Here is a 25,861-nt window from a genome sequence, read left to right as displayed (position 1 = left end):
TCAACCAGGCAAGAAATAGTTAATCCATTATTTACCTGGCTGTCTCGGTCTAGATTGTTGGAACCTGTAGAACTGCTGCATTCATTAGTCCTGTACAGACGTATAGAGATGCACACAGACAAACTCAGGTGATCTGGCTGCATTCTGCTTCCCTGAACACAACAGTCTTGGTGCAGTCTCATGCTACCTCTATAAACTAATACTACAGGTAACAGAAGCCCTACAAACCTAAAGCATGTTTTCAGCCTTAAGATAAAACTCTTAGACCATGCTGCTTGCACTGAATTAGAGTCTTGTTTGAACTCTGCCAGGGCCCAGGCTGCATTCTGGATGTTTTTTTGTTTTGTTTGCTGATTTTTGTGTGTGCGTGTGTGTGTTTTCCTGCTAACTTTTAAACAAGGCCATTTAGAGCTATTTCAGGGCGGTAATAGGAAGAAAGCATCCAGATTTCTGCTCTAAAGAGAACACTTTTAGTGAAGAAACTTCTCATGTATTACAGTAATGCCTATGGGTACGTCTCTACAGCAACTAAACAGCTGCGTCTGATCCGGGTCAGCTAAGTTGGGCTCGTGGGGCTTGGGCTACAGGACTGTAAAATTGCTCTGTATATGCTTGGGCTGGAATCTGAGCTCTGGACCCTGCGAGGGGGGGAGGGATCCAGAACCAGAGCTCCAGCCTGAGCTCAAACATCTACACTGCAATTTTAAGCCCCCCACGAGCCTGCTGACTGGGGCCAGCTGTGGGTCTTTTAAGGGGATGTCTACACTGCAATAAAGCAGTGGTTTTCAACCTTTTTCATTTTTGGACCCCTCTATTTCAAGTGGAGATGTCGACCCCTTTGGAAATCTTACACATAGTCTGTGGACCCCCCAAGGGTCTGCGGACTGCAGATTGAAAACCACTGCCTTAGAGGCTCCAACTGAGATCAAGGCTCCCTTGTGCGAGGTGCTGTACAGAAACACATAGTAAAGCAGATGCTGCCCCAAAGTGTTAGCCTAAATAGATAAGGCAGAGACAAGAAGTATCATCCCCATTTTGCAGATGGGGAGCTGAGGCCCAGAATGACTGAGTGATTTGCTCAAAGGAAGTCTGGCAGAGCTGGGAATTGAACCACTTTCTCCCAAGTCCCAGCCTAATGCCTTAATCACAAAACTATCCTTCCTCTGTGAGCATCCCGACTGATGCTTTGTTGTGTTATCAAGGTTTGTTGGCATCCTTTTGTCTGCGAGATGCGGTGGGAATTGCAGCCTGTGATGTAGATGGTTTGCAATGTCTCGTGTAACAGAATAGTCCAATCTGAGATTTATCAAGCAGGAGAAGAGAAAGGGTATAAAGAAAAGCTGATGGAATTGTTTTCCAAACAGGCTCACCCTGAGCCTCCCATTAATTCCCTGTATAAGCAGGCGTAGCGCCTCTCCTTCCCATAATCCTGTCTCTAGGAATACGACAGGATCTCTGAAAGAATGGTGCAGCCCCTCAAAGGAAATCCTGAGATCTTTACTTTGTTCTGGTACAGGCAAATTCCCAGCGAATTAAAACCAAAGTTTGCTTGATTAAGCAGCTTGGATCTGACTCTTTACTCCTGGGAGGGACAGATGAAATGCCCTTTGTGTGCTATTCCTTTCAGTCCCACGGGAAGCAGGGAGATTATTCTTATGGGTGTGCTGCAGTTTGATTTTATTCCTCCCCTCACCACCTTTTATAATACTTCAGATAGCGCCCTCGGGCCTAGTCTTTTTTTTTCTCATGGCATTTCAGTTCCTGGGCAATGGAAACACCACAAGATGTGGCCTTCCTGGCAGATTCTGTGACGTTCCCTACATTTGCTAATGTCAGTCTAATGAATGTGGAAGGTGTTTAGATACTCTGGTGGTGGGTGGCCGTACAAAACTCCTAAGCTGAGAGGGAGGCTTGGGAAACTGCTGCCAGGATATATGGGGAGACTGGGTCAAAAGGAAATACAGCATTCAGCCCCTCATTTTAACAAACTAGGCTCCTGACTGGCTCCCGGGTGTTTGTGTTTGGATTGCTTAACGCTGGCTCTTGTCGGTAGAAATGACTAACAAGGGGATGCTTGTATACAGGGTTCATGTGTATCATGGGGTCATGCTTTGGAATAATATTAGAGGGGCGGGGAGAAGCCTCTGAATTTGAGTGGTGCTTTGTGACTGGCTGTAAACAATGACCTACCCAATGTGAATGATCCCAAGGTACTGTTGTCTCTTTGCTCTATTATGCAAGGTATGGGTCCGGTGGAGTCCAAGTAACCCTGTTTAATAGCTGCAGATGCCATGCGAGGATTAGCTCCTTACACAGGCTGCTAGGCAGGGTTCTGCTGGTTTCTGGAGCACAGAAGACTGAGAGGGACACTAGACGGCTTGTAAACGAGTTAAAAGGGTACACCTGTATTCCCAGACACTTCCTGCCTTTTAGGGATTAATTTGCACCTTGCCAAGGGATTATTTCCCTTCACCCGTGCCTCCGAATGTATGTGAAAATGCAGGCTGGGCTAACAGCAGCACAATGCATGACCACATAGGGATCTTAGGTGAGTTTGTTGCTAGCAAACTCCTGGGCAGGGGGGTGGCTGCTGATGGGGAGAGCGGGTGGGATTGGGCTCTCCCTCAGGAGGAGAGTCCTTAAACATGCCTTTTGTTTGTACTTACCTATATGCTCCCCACCTCTCCACCCCGGTCACCCCTAACTCCGGGAACACTCTCCCATGCCTGTTACACGAGGCAGCCAGCCTGGCTCCGAAGCTGAGTGAAGAACAAGGCTGGCTGGGTGAAGAGCCGTCCTCCCCATCACCCAGGGCCCGCCGTGTTCAAACTGCTTGTTTAGAGCAGCGGTGTTTGACCTTCACAGCCTGGGGGTGAAACGCTATTTCAAGAAGGTCAAAGGGACACAATCAATACTTGTAACTATTTCCCTGGCCTCTGCCTGAGCCTGTCCTGCTTTCCCTGTAGTTCCCACAGCCCAGGAGGGAAGCTGGCAAGGGAGCAACCTGAAGAGCCAGCCACTCCTTTCTCCTCTGTAAGGCAGCAGGCTGCCCATGAGGATGGGAGCTGCTGCAGTGTTCGCCGAGCTCAAACCTGAGCTGCTCTGGGGGCTGCAGGGCAGATGGGGAGGTCGGCAGTGCCCCCATTTCCTCTCATAGCAATGGGGCTGACTCAACCACTGCAGTTTTAAAAGTTGTGGGGCATGGCACAAGGAGCCCCCTTTCAATCCACAATCGGAGGTACATTGTCTAAAAATGGTTGCCCTCAAGGGCTGGAGATTGGACATTTCTTGGGGCGGGGACGACCTTCCTCTATGTCCTGTGCCGCACGGGGTTCGGCAGGGCGCAGCACCCTTTAAATTACAGGGAGTCTTGTGGTTCTGCCACAGGATTGTGTGATCGCCAATTGCACTAGTTTATTTTCTTATGTTTACAAGTAATCTGTCTCCCTGCTAGTGTACTGGCTATGCAGGATGCTACCTTTTGTACAGGGAGGGGCCTGTGGAAGCATTAAATAACTTTCTGGTGTGTCATTGCAAGCAGCTGATTGCAGAGCTCTGACTCATAGTGCCTGCCAGCGTACATACGTGACGTTGGCACGTGGCTCCTCTTGTGTTCAGATCTGTCCGCACTCGACTTTGGCCTGTATTTATGATTTTCCTGCTATTTGAATACATGGAGCTTCTAGTGGCATCTGGTCATTAGTGCGGATTAAATCCCAATCATCTCCACTCCCCCAGCTGTTATGCAGGCTTCCTCCACCAAAAACAGCACCCGACATCTCTGCCAGCGCACACTGAGCCTGTCGAAGAGTGTTCAGATGGGTCCCTCCTGCACTCTCTCTCATCACCTACTAACCGAGAGGGTGAATTGCAGATCCCTACTGACATCTTCTGGACTAACGTTATGGCAAGGACTGTGGGCCCTCCACTGTCTGCTCTGTGTTGTGACGATGTTACATAAAGTTTCCCAGGGTTGCTACCACCAGCTCAGCCACACATGTGGTGGCAGCACACCTATAGACCAGAGCAGATATCTAGCCACCGGCCAGCTGATTGTCTTTGTGGGGGAGGGAGAAACCCACTGTGTTTTATTAGCTGAGAGGAGGTGAAAGGTACCTTCAGTTAAAGCCCTCCGGAAGCCATTGATGCAGCAAGACGATCCCATCTTTGAACTTGCCTAGGATTTGCTACTTTGTGTTCACAAATGAAGCCATTGTATGGGGTAGTGATGGGCCAGGTAGAAAAACCTCCAGCCTGAGCAGCTATTTACTGGGGAAGTGGTGATTGGGGGCTTTGTGCCTGAGAAGAGGAGTGTGCTGACATCCAGAATGTTGTGCAGGATTCCCTCCTGTGCCAATGCTAAGAGAGCTCCTCTCATGTGGTAGGTGTGGGTATTGCTGGCTGACCTTTTTAAAAAATGAAGACTCTATCTACACTGGGAATTTGCCATCAGCATAGTTGCACTGCTGCAAACTCCTAGTGCAGACAGGCAAAGCCACTGTTTATCCTGGTGGAACTCACCCACTTGAAGTAGGGGTGAGCTGCAGCCAGCCTGTTGCAGTTGACCTTGTTTATTACTAGAGGTGTTGCGCTGTTGCAGCTACACCTGCAATCTAGTAAAATATCCGACTATAGAGAAGGCCTAAGACTTCATAAGGGTGTATCGGAAACAGTCTAACTTCATATCCCAAAACTATTTGAGTCTCTTCCCCCCCCCCCTTTTTTTTTAACTTCTGAAAGGATTCTCTTGCCACTGGCTCTTTATATCCCTCCTGTGTTCTCTGCTGTTTAGAATCGCATAAAATGCAAAACCTCTATGGAAAGTCCATGCTGCAGCTGAGATTATAACCACCCGTAAATGCGGAATTACCTTTCCACCCCCAAGTCCATGGGGGGGGGGGGAGGGGATTTGTGCACAAAAGTTGAAAGCATTGTTGCCTTCAAGTAAAAAAGTAATGGACTCTGTCAATCTGAAGCCACTCATTTTGAACTGTCAGGTCTAATTAGGGTGGAAAATAAAGACAGTCTTTTGTAGCTCCAGGGTACCATGACAGACAGCACTGAACACAAATGAGCCTGGCTCGAGGGGTGGGGCAAGTGGTGGGAAGTGCAGATTAAAAACCAAGATGAAACGGCTAAGAAAATGCCTGCTATTATCTGGTAGCCAGGGTGTCGCTTTTCCTTCCCCCCCCACCCCCTTAACCCCCAAGGTGACCGCATCCGCCTCTCCCACTCGCGGCCTGTGACCCCACTTCTAGCGAGAGCTCCGTGGCACTCCTGTTGTTCTCTGCTTTGTGCTTTGAAACTACAAACCCCAATCCTCGCGATAGCCCTGTGCGGGAGGTTGGGAGTAACCCCTCCTTTACAGGTGGGGGAACGAGGCGCATCCAGCTAGTGTTAGAGCTAGACATAGAGTTTCAGAGGTCCGGCTTCCAGACCACGGCTAGATCATGGGTTTCCAACCTGGAGGTCACGACCCCCCATCAGAAGGGTTGCAAGCACGTTTCAGTGGGGTTGTGCTCTGTGGTTAGATGGGAGAGGGAGTCACCAAAACTGGTCTGTGGCAATGTAGGGGCATAACACAGAGATGGTCTGGAACCACTCCCCAAGGCCATGGAACAAACTGCCAAATACTTTCTGGGCTTTATTTTTGCCCTGATCACCGGGACGCTGCCGTTTTATGTTAAGAAGGCCACGTGTGAGGTGTCATGGTTGAAGTACTAGCCATTCAATAGGTCAGTTACGTAGGTGCACTGGTGGGAGGGTGACCTGTTTTTTTAAATGCACTGCATGGAACAGAATGCTCTGGGAGGCAGCCCAGCAATTTCCATGCTAAAGAGGTTTTGTACAGTGGTACAACATTAAAGATGGCCAGAATCGACCTGGAAGCATTACCGTCCATTTTCCAAACACTTGTAGCAGGTGTTAGCTGACCCGGACCTATCTTGACCTCTTTCCTCTATCCAAACTCACCCTTAATGTCAACAAGGCCCCTGTGGCCACACCCCAGGAATATACATGGTGTCAGGAAGTGTGGGGGAGTCAGGGCCCTGCCCCATTTCCTGCGATTCACTGGGACTCTCAGCCAGCCAGTAAAACAGAAGGTTTATTAGATGACAGGACCACAGTCCAAAACAGCTTGTAGGTACAGACAACAGGACCCTCTCAGTCAGGTCCATCTTGGGGGGCAGAGAGCTTAGACCCCAGGCCTGGGGCTCCCTCTGTTTCCCCAGCCAGCTCCAAACTGAAACCCCCCCCAGCAGTCTCACCCAGCCTCTTCCCGGCTCTTCCTCCCGCCTTTGTCCAGTTTTCCAGGCAAAGGTGTCACCTGGCCCCAACCCCACTCCTGGGCTCAGGTTACATGCTCAGGTATCTCCCTCAAGTGAAGTCACACCCTGATATCCCCATCACCAATGCAGACAGTCCCAGTAAAACTCCCACGCAATGTTCCCAGGTCAGTCCTCCCCACTCCCTGCTCCATCACACCTGGGTTCTTCCACCATTCAAAGATACGGCTGCATTGCTTTTGAATGCCGCTTTGCTGTGTATGTGTGGAGGGGAGCAAATTGCTTGGGGGCATGTTGGAGAGGAGCTAGATGGGAGGGCAGATGGTGTTGGAGGGGAGGGTGGGTAGCAAGTCTGGGTGTGTGGGGAGAGGAAAGCTGGGAAGGGCGGGGTAGGAGAATATTTTGCGATAGCCACGTACTTACAGTACAGTGAATGACATGGCGGGTGGGGTGGGGTTTGAATGGCTGGGTGCTGGGTGTATTCCAGTTTCCTTATGCTCCAGCTCTTTATTTGCTCTAGCCCCAGGATAGAATCCGCTGCCTTCTGGAAGACTGACTGTAGTGTGAGTGTTTTCTATGCTAAGAGGGCTTAATGGGTAAATACCTGGATGCAAAGCGGAAAAGGAGCTTGGGTGCTATGGTGAGGAAAGGACATGAAAGTACTTAGACACACAGGCACCAACTTTCCAAAGTGTGTGTGTGTGTGGGGGGAGGGGGGGCGGGCGGGGTGCTCTGCCCCAGGCCCTGCCCCCGGCCCACCCTTTGGGGGGAAGGCCCCACCCCCACCCTGCCTCTTCCTGCCCCGCCTCTTCCTGCCCAGTTCCACCCCCTCCCCTGAGAGCACCTTGTCCTCGCTCTGCCCCCCAGCCTCCTGCATGCTGTGAAACAGCTGATTGCGGCAGGTGGGAGGCGCTGATCAGCAGGGCCCACTGGTGGGCAGGAGGGGGTGGAGGGGAGCTGATAGGGGGGCTGCTGGTGGGTGTTCAGCACCCACCATTTCCCCCCTGCCCCCCGGGTGCTCCAGCCCCAGAGCACCCACGGAGTCGGCGCCTATGCTTAGCGAGGCAAGGTATCTGAGGCTTTGTCTACACTGGAACTTAGTTGACAAAACCTTTGTTGTTCAGGGCTGTTAAACAACAACGAACGACAAATGTTTCACTGACAAAAAGCGCTGGTGTGAACAGTGCTCTGTCGGCACAAGAGCTGTCTCCTGCCGACAAACAGCCGCTACGCTGTGCACCTGTTAGCAGCACGGCTGTGGTGGCACAGCTGTGTCGCTAAAAGGTGAGTAGTGTAGACAAAGCCTAACTGCGTCAGGAAGGCATGTCTGTAGCAGCAGCAGCAGTGAAGAGATTAACTTTTACAACTGGAAAGAATGGCAAACTACTACCCAGGGATTTAATCTGCATGTAACAAACAGGACAGGCGTAATTTAAAACCTAGGTGCATGCCTAGTTCCAATACACAGAAATTTGTTGGTTGGTGACTGAAGGCGCAAATGAAGAATAGTTTATTCCAGGGCTTGGTTGGTAAATTATTGCAGAGCAAGCCAAAAAGCCAACAGACCTTGTGTCAAACAGGGATGTGATTTCCTCTTCTCCCCCGCCCCACCCCATTATTTTGTATGATCTGTCAGATCAAAGTAAGTTAGGGCTCTCCCAAAGGAGATGGGAGGAAGAGGGTGGTTTTAATTAACTGCCCCTCCCCTGCATCCAGTTTCATCAGATGATATTTTCCCAGGTCGCTATAGCACTGGCACCTGCTGCGATACTGAATCAATGGTCCCTGTCGTTGTGGTCTCTGCCAGCGGACAATGGAGCATGATGTGAGTCATGCACCCCCAGCTGAAAGCAAGGACGTGTAACAACATAAAGGCTCATTATCTGCCCATTGAGCCCAAGTGGGAAAGTGGGGGCATGGCTATCAATACCCTGCTTTCAAAAACAAACCCTCTTTTATAAGTAGTAGTCGCTCCCGGGGCCCCTCCACAACCCAACCCCAGACATAAACAACGTGAAAGGGAAAACTCTCTTCTTTGGCCCTTTTGAAGTTTAATTAGATTTGCTTGCTGCAAAGCTGTTGTCATTGCTGAGTTTCCCCCACCACTGCCAGGCACTGGTCTCTGGCAGAATGATAGCAGCAGCTATTCTCCCGCATCAGGCTCACCTCTCAGCAGTTTGGAATGCTCCTCGTGTAGGACGCTGAACCAAAGTTCACCCCGTTCCACCCGGTGCTCTGGCTTTTGAGTGACCTGCCTGTTCTGTGGAGGATGATTTATATTGCTCTGGCACCCAAAGACTCTGGTTGGGGCACTTTGGTCCTGGGTGCTGTATGGACACATTGGAACATAGAGACCTCACCCTGCAGAGCTTACAGTCCTTCAGGTTCAGACACTATAACTAGACAAGAAAAAACACTTCGTTTTCTGTATGTTTAAAATGAGGAGTGAGGAGAGGGCTACTTGGTTTTCTGGTGGATAAAGAAAGCTTATCAGAAGATCAAGTCCCTTTCTAAGCAAAAGAAAATCATGTCTGAAAACCACTGCATTCCAAACGTTATCTCTACCTAGTGTAGACACAGTTAACATGTTGTTAAGGCTGTTAATCTTACTGTTTTCTATCCTAGGTTGGAAAATATGTTCTTAAACATACCTGTTGCTGAACAAGGCCTCTGGAGGCAGGGGCGGCTCTAGCAATTTCGCCGCCCCAAGCACGGCGGCACGCCGCAGGGGGCACTCTGCCAGTCGCCGGTCCCGCGGCTCCGATGGACCTCCCGCAGGCTTGCCTGCGGAGGGTCCGCTGGTCCCGTGGCTCTGTGAGGTCCACCGGAGCCGCGGGACCAGCGGACCCTCAGCAGGCACACCTGCGGGAGGTCCACCGGAGCCGCCTGCTGCCCTCCCGGCGACCGGCAGAGCGCCCCCCGCGGCATGCCGCCCCAAGCACGCGCTCGGCGTGCTGGGGCCTGGAGCCGCCCCTGTCTGGAGGTGTGTTTGCATTGCAGTTAGACACCCGGGGCTGGCCTTTATCAGCTGACTTGGACTAAGGAACTGTTAAATTGTGGTGTAGACATTAGGGCTCTGGCCGCAGCCTGAGCGCTGAGACCCCATGAGGTAGGAGGGTGCCACAACCCTTTAGCCTGAGCCCCCACTAGCCCGAGTCTGGTACTGGATGGAACTGGCGTCTAATTGCAGTGTTGACATATCCTAGCTGTCTCTGAATTTCACTTTGTGCCTTGTTCAAAACTGACAGTGTAGCCTCCTCTTCCTTCTCCCTGGTACTTAAAGGATGTCTTTGAGCCAGGATATACCGAGGCTTGGTTTGGGGGAATTTTTTGAGGGGGGAGGCAGAAGATTGTGATGGAAGGAAATGGGTTTGGCACCTTTCAATATAAACAGTAGAAACAACTCCATGATTCTCCCCTGGGAGCAAACAGAGCAGGTCTACACAACACAATTACTTGGGTATAACTATGTCGCTCAGGGGTGTGAAAAACCCACACTCCTGAGCAACGTAGTTATACCGGTGTAGAAGACAGTGCTATGTTGGCAGGAGAGCTTCTCCCGCTGACATAGCTACCACCTCTCGACTACTGTCGGCATAGAGCGTCTTCATTAACGCGCTGCAGAGGCGCAGCTGCATTGTGGCAACTGAACTGATATAGTGTTTTAAGTGTAGACTTGATATTAGTCTAAATTTTCAAAGGCCAAAGGTTGCCTGCTTAGAGCACACACTCTTATTGAAAGGAAACAGTCCACTTCTCTCTCTTCTCTTGAGTGTAAAATCGTGATGTTTCCTAACCAAACATTATCTTTCTTCCACTGTGCTGAACGCAAGCTGCGTTTTGTAAGACTGCCTTGCAGTGCTAGTCTGCTGATCCATGCTTCTTTATAAAGAGCCCATATTGAAGTAAGTTAGTTTTGGGGAATAAAATACCCACAGAACTACAGAAGTGATATTCAAAGTTACCTTGGTCATTTAGACAATCAATTGCTATAAAAATCTCAGCCTGCATTGCTTCTGCAAACATACAAAAAACAGGCGATGCTCAGGGCTTCTCACTGTTACTTCTGCCTTGTGTGCTCCAGACACTATTCTGTATGTAACATGGAGTTAATGCCCATTTTGAGGTTCTCAGATGAAAGAGCTTATTATACAAGTGCAAGGAGTTGCTGTTGATCACAGGGCTTGTCTAAACACAGAGTTTTCACTGTCTGACTCATCAGTTTGAGTTGGTTACTTAACTAAGTCCAGCCTCCTTGTAATTAAATGAACTAAAATGTTATTGGTCATTCTGATCTAACAGTGTCTGCACAAGGAGTTTGCACTGATTTTAACTAAATTGATTAAAAGAACAATTTATGTCAAGTAGTCGTGTGTGTGGACCAAGCCTGTGCAAGATGTGCACCGAGGCAGCAGCCATAGAGGGGGTGTTGGCAGTCCAGTGGCCTGCCTGTAGATTGGGGCATGAATTCCATTGCCCAGTGAGCACCCCAATAAAAGGCTGATTATCCACAAGCTTTTCTGTGTGTTGAGTTCAAGGCTGCCTGCCTTGGCTGATCTAGCTATTATTTCAGATTCTGTGAGGACACCAAACCATTGCTAGTGCCCAGAGACATCTCTAATTGGATGTTTCATTTATAAATGCAGCTCTTGTCTGTGTGGGAAGCCTGGGCAGGGATGCTTCATTACTATATGACATGGAGTGTAGGAGTGGAAGGAACCCTCCTCCATGTCATCTAGTCTAGTTGCCTTCTATTGCAGGTCACCCCATCATGTAGGACACCAGCACAACTTGTGTATGTAACTAATGACCCTCGCAGTTGGGTCATTCAGTAATTTCCACATCAAGCCTAATTATGGCTTGACTAGAGCATCTCTCCAGAACAGGGGAGGGCAAACAATGGTCTGCAGGCTGGATCCGGCCTGTTGGGGCTTTCAATCTGGCCTGCAGGGTTGCCAGCCCCCTGGTGCAGCGGGGCTAAGGCAGGCTCCCTGCCTGCCCTTGCTCCGTGCTGCTCCTGGATGCGGCTGGCACCACGTCCCTGCAGCCCCTGGGGGAGGGGTGGGGCAGAGGGCTCCTTGCACTGCCCTCACCTTCAGGCATCACCCCCCACAGCTCCCATTGCCTGGGAACGGAGAACCGTGGCCAATGGGAGCCTTGGGGGTGGTACCCACAGGCGAGGGCAGCAGGAGCCACCTGCCCCACCCCACCCCCAGGAGCCACTGCTGGACATGCTGGCCATTTCCGGGAGTGGCGCAGGGCCAGGGCAGGCAGGGAGCCTGCCTTAGCCCTGCTGCGTGCCGCTGCCACCCCGGAGCCGCTCGAGGTAAGTGGTGCCGGGCTGGAGCCCGCACCCCTCCTGTATCCCTCACCCCAACCCCCTGCCCTGAGCCCTGTGCCGTGAGCCCCTGCCCCAGCCCTACATTCATGGCCCTGCATACAATTACCCCACCCAGATGTGGCCCTTGTGCTAAAAAGTTTGCCCACCCCTGCTCTAGAAAGTCATCCAATCGCCTAGTGATGGAACAGATTACCAAGGGATATGGTAAATTATCCAGTGATAGTTGGACTGTTTTAAAACTTTACATCTAATGGAAGCCTGCATCAGGAATCTTCCAGCATCTTATGCCAGTTTAGGCTTAATTTTTTGTCCATATGCGTGGTTGAAACCGAAACTCCATCATAAGGTAAAATCACTCAACTAGCAGGGTGAAGTGATTTAAAATGAGTTGATTGAAATCATTTGATAGAGATAGCTAGATATCTATCATGTTGAGGCTTTATTTAAAAAACAAAACCCCAAAAAACAAAAACTAACATGCAAATCTGTGCTTTTGCTACTTTAGATTAAAACTTATAATTAACTAAATTATAATGACATTTTTAATGCCATTGCTGCTAATTTATCTTCTTGGAATTTTACCCTAAAACCCTTGAAAATTAAGCCCCTGACTCTGCAAACACATAGAGCAGGTACATAATTCATAGTCAAATGAACAGTGCCATTGGAGTGAGTGGGACGACTCATGCTTAAAGTTAAGTGTGTTGCGTAATTGTTTGCGGCATCTGGGGCTAACACTGTATTTTTGCTTCTTTTAATGGTATAAAATCTTTTAACTTAAAATTGTTTTAAAAAGTGCTTCAGTGTTTAATTAAAAGCTGTTTAGACTTTCGATAGGTTAACGATGTATTGAGCACACCTTATACATAACAGACCAAAATTTTCAAAAATTAAGAGCTTAAAATGAGGCTTCTATCCTCATACGTAGATGGGTCAGAGTGGGATTTTTCAAAGCAGTTAAGTTACTTAGGAGCACACTGACTTCAAACTGCAAACCTTGATGGAGAACTGTAGCCTTGTTGGAGCAGTTCTGCTTTTCTGACTTGTTCATTATATATAAAAAGGTGATAGAGGCTGAAAATAGAGCATGGGCTATTTGCTTATTGATTTTGTGCATTTGGGTTTGTGGTGTTGTTAAGGCCCTGGACTTTTCTTGATCAGTGAAGGTGAGCATTTGGAGTTTGAAACTTTAGTACAATTTCAGATTTTATATAGAGCTTTTTTCCCTGCTGTCAATTAGGAAACTAATTAAAGATGCCAGTATAAAACAGCCACATAAGCAATCTAAGGCTCTAAAATGGGAAGAAAGAACTGCTGTATCAACCTGGTAAATAATTGGATTCAAATTTTAAAAATTAACTTTTAAAACTCTTGTTTTATTAAATAAAAATGATGGATTTGTATCCACCCTGTTGGCTAGCGATAAAAACGCTGCCTTGCCCACAAACGGGCACTATACCCTGATGCCTGGCCCACACAAGGAAAATCTTACACAAATTTCCAAATGTTGCTGACACCAGTTTGGCTTCACCAACTTTAGCAAAGTTGGGAGCCCTAATGTGAATGGGCCCCTGGTGTTTTCAGACTCCTGTCAGTTAGACCCACTTTGAGCAGAGTTAGATGACACCATGACGAGACATCGGGGCCATGTCTACACCACTGCTTATATTGGCAAAACTTATGTCGCTCAGGGGCGGGGGCGGGGGAGGGGGAAACACCCTCCAGAGGACATAAGTTATGCCTTCCTAAGCAGTAGTGTGCACAGCGCTATGTGAGCAGGAGAACTCTCTCCCATTGGCACAGAATGGCTACATGAGCCATTTTACAGCGGTGCAGCTGCATCGCTACAATTGTGAGCTTACAGTGGCACTAGTGTAGACATGGCCTAACACAGTAGCTGCTGCCACTAGTAAACCTGCACCAGTGGTGATTTCTGCATCCAACTTGTAGAGAAGGCCAAAGTGGCCACAGCAGCATGCTCTGAGGGTATGTCTTCACTGCGGTTAACTCAGGTGAGTGGCACCTAGGTTAGCCTAGTATAGGCGTGAGCAGCCACACTGCAAAACCACCCTCAAGTTTCATAGATGTCATGCTCACTCGTGTGTTGCTGGCACTTCTGGAGGCACGTCCTATAGTTTTTTGTGCTGCAGTAGGCTGAGTGCTCTGATTCTTTCCCATTGAATTATGGGAGAACTTTGGTCTTCCTGGGCCCAGGGGGTAAATTCTAAAGACCCATGTAGCCATTAACTGGGAGTGAGGAGCAAAGCGGAGGTGGGGGAGGGTGAACTTATCTTTCTGGGAAGTCAATTGTGTAATCCCAATTATTTCTCCAGGGATGCTTCTTTTAAAAAAGGATGTGTGTAATGAGTGAGTGTCTGGGCGGATTAACTGCAAAGAAAGCAGTATAGCTGGGCAAGATAAAGAGGTTTGCTTTGTCTGTGATCTGGTGGCTTTAGAAAGCTAGGTCTATTTGAACTGGTTTGATGTTTCCCAGCAACTGGTAATACCTGTTACTTGGGATGGGGGGCGGGGGCGCTTTTATCTGTGAGACCATGTGTTTGCGCACACACCCCTTCTGGTTATGGAAATGCTCCTCTCTAACAAAGTGCTGAGGTTAGTTCAGGAACATGACTTACACACAGGGAACTTGGCACAGCTCTCCCTGACTTTTGGGAATCTTTCCATTAAACCCTATTTGAGATAAGCCCCTTACATGTTTGTGAAAGGATTACTGGACCTTTGTAGCTCAGTTGTTCCACAGTTGGGTTACTAGGGTGGAAGAGAGAAGTGTGTGGGGGGGGTTCCTCTGGCCTGTGCTCTGCGGGAGGTCAGACTACATCAGAGTTGCCCAAACACTAGGTCTCAACAAGGTTCTAGCTGGGTTCCCAGGGCCAGATTAACCCATCACCGAGCCCTGGCCTAAGCAAACATATACTTCACCCAGCCGCAGGAGAGCGAGCTCCCACCCCACGCTTCCCACTCAGTGGTGGTGCCGATCCCAGAGGCTGAGGCTGCCAGGCCAAAGCCAAGTGGGACTGCGACCCCATGTGCCAGGTCGCAACGCCCAGAGAGGGGAGCCAGGCCCAGCCCTGTGGGGTGAGTGTAGGGCTCGCTTACTCTGCAGCCACTCCCCTCTGCACCGAGTGTCAGTGAGGATTGTGGTGCCAGGGTGGAGGGTGCAAATCTGAAATGGTGATTTGCAAAAAAGGACACAATGCAGTCGGTGAGCCACCTTAATAAAAAGTTTGGGAACCCCCAGACGACATGATCCTAGTGGTTCCATCTGGCCTTAAAATCTGTGTCTGCAAGTTGTCCATTGTGATTCTTTACTGGCTCATTTTACAAGGAGGAGGATGGGAAGAGGGTGGAAGGTAATGCTTTTTTTACAGCTGCATTCACTTGACACATTTTCTTCACCTCTTCCTCTATCAGGATATTCTCTGAATTTTACCAAAGGAGGAGTGGGAGGTGGGTGAGTGGCGGGGTGAGGGGGTGTCGGTTAGTGGGGTATTTTCAAAGTGCATTAACAGGGTTTTGAAAAGTGCAGACGGATGCAGAGAAATTAAAAAGGCGGGACTGTGGGGTCAAGAGAGCAGAGACATTATTGTCCCAGAGATCAGGGTGGCAACTTCCACGGTTCCTTGTTGAACTGAAATTGTTTGTATTGCCACAGCACCTTGGTGCCTCCTGGATTAGGACCCCGTTTTGTTAGGTGCTGTACAAACACAGGACAAAAAGCCCGTCCCTGCCCCAAAGAGCTTACAATCTTGTGCTCCACATCACCATGTTGGTAGGGTGACCAGACAGTAAGTGCAGGGGTGAGCTGGAGCCGGTTCGCACCGGTTCGCGCGAACCCCTTGTTAAATTTAGAAGCGGTTTTAGAACCGCTTGTTAACTAGCTTCCCTGCGAGGGAAGCTTTGATGGGCTCTGCCTGGGAAGCCTGTAATTCCTCCTCCCGGCCGCCGGGGGGCGCTGCGCTGTGCTGTGCTGCGAGAGCCATGTGAGCTGCCTCCTGGCCCTGTTGCTGCTCCTGCTCTTTGGACCTCTGGCCTTGGGACTCCTGCTGCTGCCTGGTGAGTCCCCGGCTGCGTCCTGCTGCTCCCAGCCCCCCCCCCCCGTGTGAGTGTCTGCGCCTCCCCGCCTTCCCTGCCCCCAGCCACCCTCTGCCCACAGCCGCCCCCTGCCCCCAGCCAGCCCCAGCCACCCCCCTGCCCCCAGCCAGGCCCCTGCTCCCAGCCAGGCCCCTGCCCCACCCCCTGCCCCACAGCCAGCCCCCTGCCCGCAGCCACCCCCTGCCCACAGCCGCCCGCAGCCACCCCCTGCCCACAGCCACCCGCAGCCCGCCCGTCTGCATCACCTGCCCACAGCCAGCCCGTGTCACTCCCTGCCTCCAGCTAGCCCTGCCCCACGCCCCTATCTGCAGCCAGCCCCACATCCACTGGTGCCCTGCAGTTCCCAGGGCAGTAACCCTGCACACCTGCTTCAATGAGGGGGGGGCAGGGAGCAGCTGGGACCCACACATGTGCACACCCTAGAGTGACCAGACAGCAAGTGTGAAAAATCGGGACGGGGGTGAGGGGTAATAGGAGCCTATATAAGAAAAAGACCCAAAAATTGAGACTGTCCCTGATCACCACCCACACATGTGAAACGGAGCTCATTTCTAGTTCAGCCCCATCTTTTTAAAAAAGAACTTTAGGTAGGGTTAAAATACATCTGTATTTTCCTGGACATGTCAGGCTTTTCGGTTCTTAATCACCTCCTGGGAAAATATGGACGTATGGTAACCCTATTGGTACAAAAAATACATGCTGTCACACATCCCTTAAATCAGAACTTTTTATAGGGAACCCGTTGTTAAATCAGAACTTTTTATAGGGAACCCGTTGTTAAGATTTTGGCAGCTCATCACTGAGTAAGTGTGAAAAATCAGGACAGGAGGTGGGGGGTAATAGGAGTCTATATAAGAAAAAGACCCAAAAATCAGGACTGTCTCTATAAAATCGGGACATCTGGTCACCCTACATGTTGGTGACCTAAAGGATAGAGGGAGTTTTTTCTAAAATAAGAGTTCCCTTTTCAAAGTATCCCTTTACAAGGAGTTGCACACTGGGAATCACTTTCAGATAACATGCGAGAACTGAAATTCCTCCTCCTGACACCTGGCAGGTGTCACACTGATTGCTAATGGCCAGCTCTGTCTTCCAGTGAGAGTTGCCTCCTTTCTCTTACCTGATTCTGAATTTGACACTTGAGGCAACAAATGATCTAGTGCTTTGGGTGCTGGCCTGGGACTCGGACACTTAGATTGAATTCTCTTCTCTGCCATAGCCGCCTTGTGGGGTCTCGGGCAAGTCACTTAGCTTCTCTGTTCCTCAGTCCCCCATCTGTAAAATGGGGATAGTAGCACTGTCTTACCTGCTGGGGATGTTTGTGGAAAGAGGGTGAGACATTCAGATACTATGGTAAGGGATCAGCGCCATATAAATTCATAGATTCATAGACTCTAGGACTGGAAGGGACCTCGAGAGGTCATTGAGTCCAGTCCCCTGCCCTCATGGCAGGACCAAATACTGCCTAGACCATCTCTGATAAACATTTATCTAACCTACAAGACAACAAAGTGGTGTCATAAAAATAAGGTTAGGACCTCATTGGTCAAGGCAGAAGGAGAAACTGAGCTGACTGGGGGATAAAGCTGTAAATTTTAACTAACACACACACACACACACACACACACACAGACATGAAAATACTGGGGAAGGAGCATTCTTGAATAAAGTTCTTCCCGAGTCATCTGCCCAGCTAAATAGCTGTATCTCCCCAAAGCCCAGGTGCTTTGGTGAGTGAGTTTGTTTTCTGAGGCATGCCTGCTTGTATGCATCAGCCCATCAGTTCCTTCCCATCCCTCCTGGGATGCACAATAAAGGGGTATGTCCAATTACACCAGGCGGGGTGGGGGGAAGAAAGAGGCTCCCAATGAATGCCTGAGCTGTGGGTATTATTGGGAGGGGTCGGGGGTGGGACTCGTTCTGTTCACAAAACAAAAACGTTTGCATGGAAATAGCCTGCCGAACCTCTTGAGAATAGCTCCCCCTTTGTGCCTCCACCACCACGGAACAAAAGCCAGAAGTGTTTCCCTGAAAGGCCACGTTAAGGCTCTGAGCTGCTTTGTATTCTAAAAGAGGTGTGACTGGGGGTGGGGAGGCTGCTAAGATCTGGGAGGGCTTTGCAGATGGGAGATACTGGCATTTGATTTCCTGCAGGGTCAGGTGGTATAAATTCTGCTAAAACCTCTGTCAAACTTCTCCCAGTGCACCTTGCAAAACAGATCTGATTGGAATTCCCTGAAAGGTGATACTAGTGAAGTACCAGGCCTTCCAGCCAGTGTTCTGAACAGGGCTAAGGGCTCAGCAGGCTGGAGGGGTGATTGCTTCTCCCCGCCTCTCCCCCCAAAACAAGTAAGACAAACACCAGCTATCTGTGTAGGTCTGTAAAGCACCCTGGTGCTTCACAGATATTTGAGGAAGAGGGGAGACGTACCCTGAAGACCTTGGTCTAAGGACCCAGCCCTGCTGTGAGCTCTCTGCAAGCAGATTCCTGCATCAGCTCAGAGCCCCAATGATGTTAATGGGGTGCAGTCCAGGTGCAGGGATCCATGTGCAGGGAGCCCCATTGAAGTCAGTGGGGCTCTGTGCGTGAAGCTGATTTCAGGAGCGGGGTCCAATTTGGACGAAGGCAGAACACGAGAGACCATGGAGGGAGGAGGATTAAATCCTATTAGAACAGATGTGATTCACCTGCTGTTTATCTGGCCTCTGGAGGCTGAGGCCGGTTGAGAGGGGAGGAGTGGAAAGCCAAGTCAAAGGACTGGGTTTTGAGGAAGGATTTGAAAGATGGGGAGAAGATGCCCAGCCCGTAGGAAGGGAGGGGTGAGGGTGTTTAGGGAGTAGTGTGAATTTGGTGATTGTGTGTCCTGGGCACACCCTGGTCACTCTTTCTAATGTATTTGTCCCAGTTTTTTGTACCCCTGACTGCTGTAAACTGCTCACCTGAAGGAGCTGTGTGAGCAGCAGCTGTCTCAATGACACTCTTGATAGCTTGGCTGAGTATACATGCAGGTGGGGGGAAAACCCTGCCCCCTTAACCAGGCCTCTTCTATGCTTAGCCCCCCAACCCCACCTCCTAAATCCTAAAACAAGGGCTTGCTTGCACACAGTTGATTGCACAGGGAAGAATTGGGCAGGGGTGGATTAAGGAGAGGGAGGATTAGACACAAAAGGATTGAGGCCCATCTTGTTACAAGCTGAGGCTATGCTGAGAAGGCAGTTCAGTGGGCAGATCCTGTTCCGTCAGCAGGTTTTGTGCCTGAGGAAGGGTGTCTTGGGATTTTTGGTAGATGTGCTTGAAGCAGTCTGAAGACTGTAAATGTTCCGTACGTGGTAAGAGAGCATGCCCACGTCTGTTGGGAATAGATCAAGGATTGTAACAAAATCGGCAAATGTAGATTGGGGAAGAATGAAGTGGCCCCAGCTGCCCTCTTTCCCCGCCTACTTGTAGGAAGTGAACACGTGCTTAGTAGCTTTAGAGAAGTTTGTGTGATTACTGTTTGAAAGATGTCAACTGTAGAATTGAATTAACTTAACTCATGCAGAAAGCATGTGTCCATCCCTACTGTTTCTTTCTCCCATTTCTTTCCCTGTGCCCCCAAAAATCCTCTCAGTGGCCATGAACCTTGACAGCAGACTAAACCTGTTAGCACAAAGACTGATGAGAAAGATGGGGATCCCAGTGTCCTAATGCAAAAGAAATACCCTTGGAGCTGCTGGGATTCCTTCCAGGGTGCTCTCCCTAGATGTCGCTTGGGAGTTTCATCTGTAGTATGTAGCCTTTGAATAGTGAGTGTTAGACAAATTCAAAGGGCCTCCAAACTCCTCTCGCATCCTTCTCTGTCCCCCATTCTAAACCTCTTGCTGCTGAGAGTGGGGTATGGTCTCTGCTGCTCTACCACCCGGGGTACATCTACACTACAGTTGCTACAGTGGTACAGCCTGTCAAAGTCAGACTCAGGACTCAGTTTTTCAGACCACTCTGTTTGTTTATTAGCAAAAGTGCTCTGCTAATACACCCAGAAAATGTGAGTGCCATACAAGGCTCAAACCACCTTATTTATAAAGATAAAAGGGCACGAAATTAACAAGATTACAAAGGGAGCAGAACTGATCAATTTACCTGGCTAGACACACATCTTTATGTCCTTATTAACTCTCACCAACTCCTGTTAATGTCCCACCATCAGTTTAAGTGGACCCATTGTTCCATACCTTAATGTTCCTCTTCCTGACAACTTTATCTCAACATTCCTCATTCCTGCTTAAAGGAACATACAGCATTTATTTAATTCATTCTACTTCTACAATATAATTCATTCTACTTTCACAAGCCACAGTGGTGCAGCTGTGCTGCTGCAGCTCTCTAGTGTAGACACTTCCTACATTGACAGAAGGGGGTTTTCCATTGATGTAAAAGCAGCAAAGAATCCTGTGGCACCTTATAGACTAACAGACGTTTTGCAGCATGAGCTTTCATGGGTGAATACTCACTTCTTCGGATGCAAGTAGTGGAAATTTCCAGGGGCAGGTATATATAAGCAAGCTAGAGATTGATGTAGTTAATCTACTTCTCCAAGAGGAAGTAGCTAGGTTGACCAAAGAATTATTCCATCAACTTAGCTGCGTCTACACCGGGGACTAGGTAGACCTAATGATGGTACTCAAGGTGTGAAATTTTTAACAACTCTGAGTGATGTAGCTAGGAAAATCTGATGTTTCCATGTCGAGCAGGTTGGTCTCTTATTTGTTGCTGTACTGTGGAAATGTCTTTTGCACTCTCTCCTTCCCTTAATCTCTGATGTTTGGGAGTCCACAGTGGTAGGTCCACTGCCTGTCGGTGCTGCTGCTTATAGCTTTTTAAAGCAGCAATGAGAAATTGACCCAATTCTTGTCAGTTTCAGTGCTGCCTACAGGATTCTGAATAGCATCCCTGAAAATTGAGGGAATTCTGATCTGAGTTTTACAGCTTGGCGCAAAGCTATGAATACTAGCAGAGGTACTGGAACTGCTTTTGGAAGGTCACCTTCACAAGCCTAGAAACTTAATATGGTATCGTATATAATGAGAGTTTAAAATTTGATGTTGACAGTACTTATTTGGGAGAGATTGCTATATGACTCGAGTGCTGGATTTTCTTCTACTCCTGTTTCTGGGGAACATTTAAGAACTTCTGGATAATACACAGCTGGAGGCCACAAGGGGTGTGTGTGTGTGTTTTTTAAAAGTATCTACAACTGAGGCAGAACTAAAATCGAATGTTACTTCTGAAGTACATGATAGAAGTTAAGAATATTACACTTGCACCTACTTCCCCTTACGTACTGATTGTAGTTAATATTAAAAAATAACAGAGGATTTTCCTCAGAAAATGTAGCCCAGGAGGAGTCCGAAGATTTGCCTCTTCCAAAGTTTACTGCACAAACATCTACAACTATCAAGTCGGTTGTTTCTTTCAGTGCTACTCCATTGTGGTTCCTATAACCTTGGATTTCACTGTAATGCTGAATTCATTTAATGTCTTTGGCCTTAGCCACATTCACTTTGAAGATCAAATGCTTTCAGTGCAGAATACAATTCACCATTTTAGGCCCAGATAACTCGTAGCTGAGTTTTAAAAGAGCCGGCCAAGAAGCTCTCTGGTCCATTAGGTTGATTTTCAGTAGCTCTTGGAACACTGGGGAAGTTCCAGAGGACTGGAATGAAGCTAATGTTGTGTCAACATTTAAAAAGGGCAAACAAGATGACACAGGTAATTACAAGCCTATCAGCCTGATATTGATCCCAGACAAAATAATGTAATGGCTGATATAGGAGCTGATTAATTAAGAATTAAAGGAGGGTCGCTAATGCCAGTCAACATAATTTATGGAAAATAGATCCTGTCAAACTAGCTTGATATTTCTTTTAACAAGACTAAAATTTTGATTGGTAACAGAGTTGATGTAATATATTTAAACACCTGTAAGGCATTTCACTTGGCACCACATGACATTTTGATTAAGAAATTAGAATGATACAAAATGAACACGCCATACATTAAGTGGATTTAAAACTGGCTAACTGCCAGGACTCAAAACGTAATTTGAAAATGGGTAGTCATCTCTGAATGGGTACATTCCTAGTGGGGTCTCACAGGGATTGATTCTTGGCTCTCTGCCATTGACATCTATATCAATGACCTGGAAGAAAACAGAAAATCATCACTGATAGTTTGCAGATGAGACACAGACCGGGAGAGTGGTAAATAATGAAGCGGACGGGTCACACGAGAGAGCGATCCAGATTGCTTCATGAGCTGGGTGCACGCAAACAATATCTGTTTGAGAGGCAGCTAGACAGGGGCAGAGCCCTGGTACCCAGGACGAGGCTTTCTTTTTACACCTAGGCCACCAGTGAAGGGCCTTGAGGAGAGAGGTGCTTTGGTCAGGGCAGGAGGAAGGGAAAGTGTTTGTGTTAGGTGCTGGTTGAGGAGAGGGGAGTTGTGGAGGGACAGGAGAGAGCCTGATCTTGGGACTGGGTGAGGGATGAATTTTAGAAAGGCCTTTAGAGGGAGAAGCAACAAAAAGAACCAGAGAGCGTTTGGGGGCGAGACGAGGAGGAGGCAAAGGCAACCCCAGCATTAGGAGGCTGAGCGATGAGACGTTTTAGAGCAGCGGTTTTCAAACTTTTTTCCTGGGGACCCAGTTGAAGAGAATTGTTGATGCCCACGACCCAGTGAAGCTGGGGATGAGGGGTTTAGGGTGTGGGAGGGGCTCAGGGCTGGGCCAGAGGGTTGGGGTGAGGGCTGCAGGGTAGGGCCGGGAATGAGGGGTTCAGGGTGTGGGAGGGGGCTATAGGCTGTCCCAGGGAGTTGGGATGCAGGAAGGGGTCAGGGCTCTGGGCTGGGAGTGCAGACTCTGGGGTGGGGCTGGGATGAGGGGTTTGGGGTGCAGGAAGGGTTTCTGGGTTTGGGGGTGCTCAGGGCTGGGATACGGGGTTGAGGCACAGTCTTACCTCTGGCGGCTCCCAGTCAGCGGCTCAGTGGGGGTGCAGCGGCAGGCTTCCCGCCTGTCCTGGCACTGCACTGCTTCTGAAGCGGCCAGCAGCACATCTAGCTCCTAGGCAGAGGCATGCAAGCGGCTCCGCGCTTCTCTTGCCCACAGGCACCCCCCCCCCCCGGTTCTGGCCAGTGAGAGTGCGGAGCTGGTGCTCAGGGCAGGGGCAGTGCGCAGAGCCCTGTGGCCCCCCCCGTCTAGAAGCCCGACCCGCTGCTGGCAGCTTCCGGGCACAACGCGATATCGGAGCAGGTAGCTGGGCAGCACCGCTGATGGGACTTTTAACGTCCCGGTCGGCGGTGTTGACTAGAGCGACCCAGTGCCTGACGTGTCACGACCCAGTACTTGGTCGCAACCCGCACTTTGAAAAACGCTGTTTTAGAGGAGACGATAACAGGGATGGGGAAGAGGGTGTTGGAGGAACGATGAGTTTAGTTTTTGCCACGTTTAGTACAAGGAAGTGGCGGGATCCCTCGGCTTGGGCAGAGGGCAAGGGTGGGCAGGTGGGTTTGAGCCTTTGGTGCACAAGTGGTACAAAACCAGGGCAGTGGATGAGGTCACCTGAAGGCGGTTGTAGAGGGCACTAGTGGAGAAGAGAATCAGGAAGAGAATGGAGAGGGCTTCAAGGAGATGTCGGTGGCTGGTGTAGAAGGCAGAAGAGATGATGTATTTGGTTTTTGTTTTTTTCAATGATGTATTTGTGGTTTTTTTTCCCAAACTACACAATCCGCAAAGGTTTAACTTCTGTTGTTAGAGAGACACGGCGGGGGGGGAAGTCCCTGTCCATGCTGCCTGCTGGTATTGCTTCCTCACAGAAATATGCCAGGGCGGAGAATCACTGTGCAGGAATGTCTTACCTGGGGTGGGGGAGGGAGTCTTATGTTAGCCATAAACAGAAGAGAATTGTTAGTCACTCTGCTTTGTGATTAGCTCCAGTTCAGCTGGCTTTTTTTTTTTTTTTAAATCTCTTCTCCCCCGCCCCCCACCCTTTGTGCCCTGGGAGGGAGACTGCTGGAGGAATGTGGGTTAATGATTGCCAGAGGTAGTCAGCTGGATAGGGCTATAGCAAATGGCAATAGGGCTAGACAATTTTTTCTGACATGCACAAAGTAAACTTTGCTACCAGGGCATGAAAACAGCTGTGTGTGTCTGGAAGTAGATTGGTACACACAAGGCTGTGCTGTCCAGCTTGCTTCCTCGTCGCCTATCGGAGAACGGCAAGTGAGTCTGATTTTTATGTGTTTTTCGATAGCTATGTCTTCCCTGCAAAACAGTGATACCTGTCAGACTGTAAAATCCTGGTGGAGACAAGGCACAGGTAGTTTGTAATGCAGTGTAGCCAGATGGGGTCAGCTGCAGATGAAGGGTATAGAGCTGACCTTGCCTAGCCATATCAAGGTACATACTGTCGGCAGTCATGTAGGCACTGCCACGTAACAAGGAACCAGTTTTTGCCATGAAGACCAAATGTATGAGCTAATCTCCCTCCTCCACCTGACAGCGAGAGGGCGTGTAGCAACCAGATGGCCTATTCAGTTGTTAAATGCTTTCCAAGAAATTCTGATGCCTCGAACCTGACATTGCTATAGAGCAATCCATTTAGAGAATATGACATGCAGGCATGGGAAGGATTACAAATGGATTAAAGGAACATTGTCCACTTGAAATATAGTCAATTTAAAAAAATGAGTGAAATGTAGCTTGAGGTACTACATCTGCCCCAAATCCCTGTGCCTTTTTGAGGGGAGGAGGGGTTAATGTCATATTTATTCAAATGTTTTTCTCTTCTCCGTCACTGACTCAGAGACTTGCACCAACAGTAAACTGTGAAATGGGCTCTTTGATGTAATGCCAAGTGTAGAAGATTCGAGGAAGTATTTTTTTCTCTAATCTTTCAATTGTAGTTTTGTGTGTTATATCAATAGTAGGATAAAAAAAATCAATGTGGTGTAAATTGACACTGTCCCTTTAAGACAGCAGACCTCCTTGGGGTGGAGGGACTAAGCCAGTCTCTCTACCAGAGTAATGACATAAACTCATAATTTTGTGGACCTTGCTCTCCGTTGCTTTCTGAAGCGATACCAGTAGGCTGATAACAAGGTGCTTAGGCACGGTGCAAGCAACATTGTGGGTCTGGAGGGAGCCCGTCACCACCATCCATCTGAGAAATAATACAATGGGATAGAAGTCCTAGAAGAAGACCCAGACCATATTTGCAGTCTAGCTGATATTATCTTATATGTGAGGGAAATCCGTTGTCGCTGAGGTTTCTGTGGGGCAAATATTGACCCTTCTCCTTTCCTTCCAAGTCCTGTTCCTCCCACGGAGCTGAGAACTTTAATATTTAGCTTGGGGGTTCTCTGGCTGGTGTGTCTTCTCTTACCCCGTTCCATGTCTACCCTCATCTTCCCTCCAGTATTGGCTTATTCTCTTGCTCTGCCCACCTTCTCTCATCATATGTATTCTTCTTCCCTCCTGATCGTTTGACTCCTACACTGCCAGGTCTGTTTACTTGGCATCCCTGCCACTCCATTTCCTCCTCTGCCTGAGTCATGCAGAATGGGGGAAAGTCTGGCATGGGCTGATGGTGCCTTGGGCGGTATTGACAAGTAGTGGCTTTGGTAGCAAGCCCAGGTGGGGATCCAACTCTGAGGGTATGTGTGTGGTGACGTCATTGCAGGGATGACTGGTACAGGTGGATGCGGAGTCACCCATGAGTCAGTGTCTCCTGAAAAACGTTCTTGGGTTCTGTTCTCAATGTGACTAACCCACTCTGACTAAAGGGTTTTGTGGTGGGTTTGGAAGCAGATGGTACCAACTGGCATAGCGTGGCTCTTCCTGTGCTCTGGTTATGCTCGTGCATGTGGACATCTGACTTGGGCAGTGCCTTAGAGGATCTGCAGCTTGGATGCAGTTATGGAAGATGCTCTGGGCTGCAGCTGGGGTAGGTGACTCTTTTAGAGCTTTGTTCCTGCAAAGCTGGCTGTGAAGGAAAGGGGATGAACAAGGAGGATACAATTGCAGACTTAGCACTGCATCCAGACTAACAGGGATGCCTCCTTTATTCTAACAAAGCACGAAGGGGG

General features: G+C 49.1%; 1 protein-coding gene across 16 annotated transcripts in view; it reads left to right on the top strand.

Moving 5' to 3' along the window:
• RASSF7 (Ras association domain family member 7) overlaps positions 1-25,861 on the top strand; it is a 133,160-nt gene that overhangs the window by 80,648 nt on the left and 26,651 nt on the right. The window contains exon 1 of one of the 16 annotated variants that reach the window (XM_039535356.1): positions 23,977-23,996. The exons of the other annotated variants lie outside the window; for them this stretch is intronic. The gene's annotated coding sequence lies outside the window, so the exon portion shown is untranslated. Of the gene's footprint in view, positions 1-23,976; positions 23,997-25,861 lie in introns of those variants that run through there. 16 annotated transcript variants of the gene reach the window in all.

This window comes from Mauremys reevesii, linkage group 4 (genome assembly GCF_016161935.1).
Source record: "Mauremys reevesii isolate NIE-2019 linkage group 4, ASM1616193v1, whole genome shotgun sequence".
Lineage (NCBI taxonomy): Eukaryota > Metazoa > Chordata > Testudines > Geoemydidae > Mauremys > Mauremys reevesii.
Note: the sequence above shows the minus strand (reverse complement) of the source record. Positions and strands in the feature narration are given on the sequence as shown.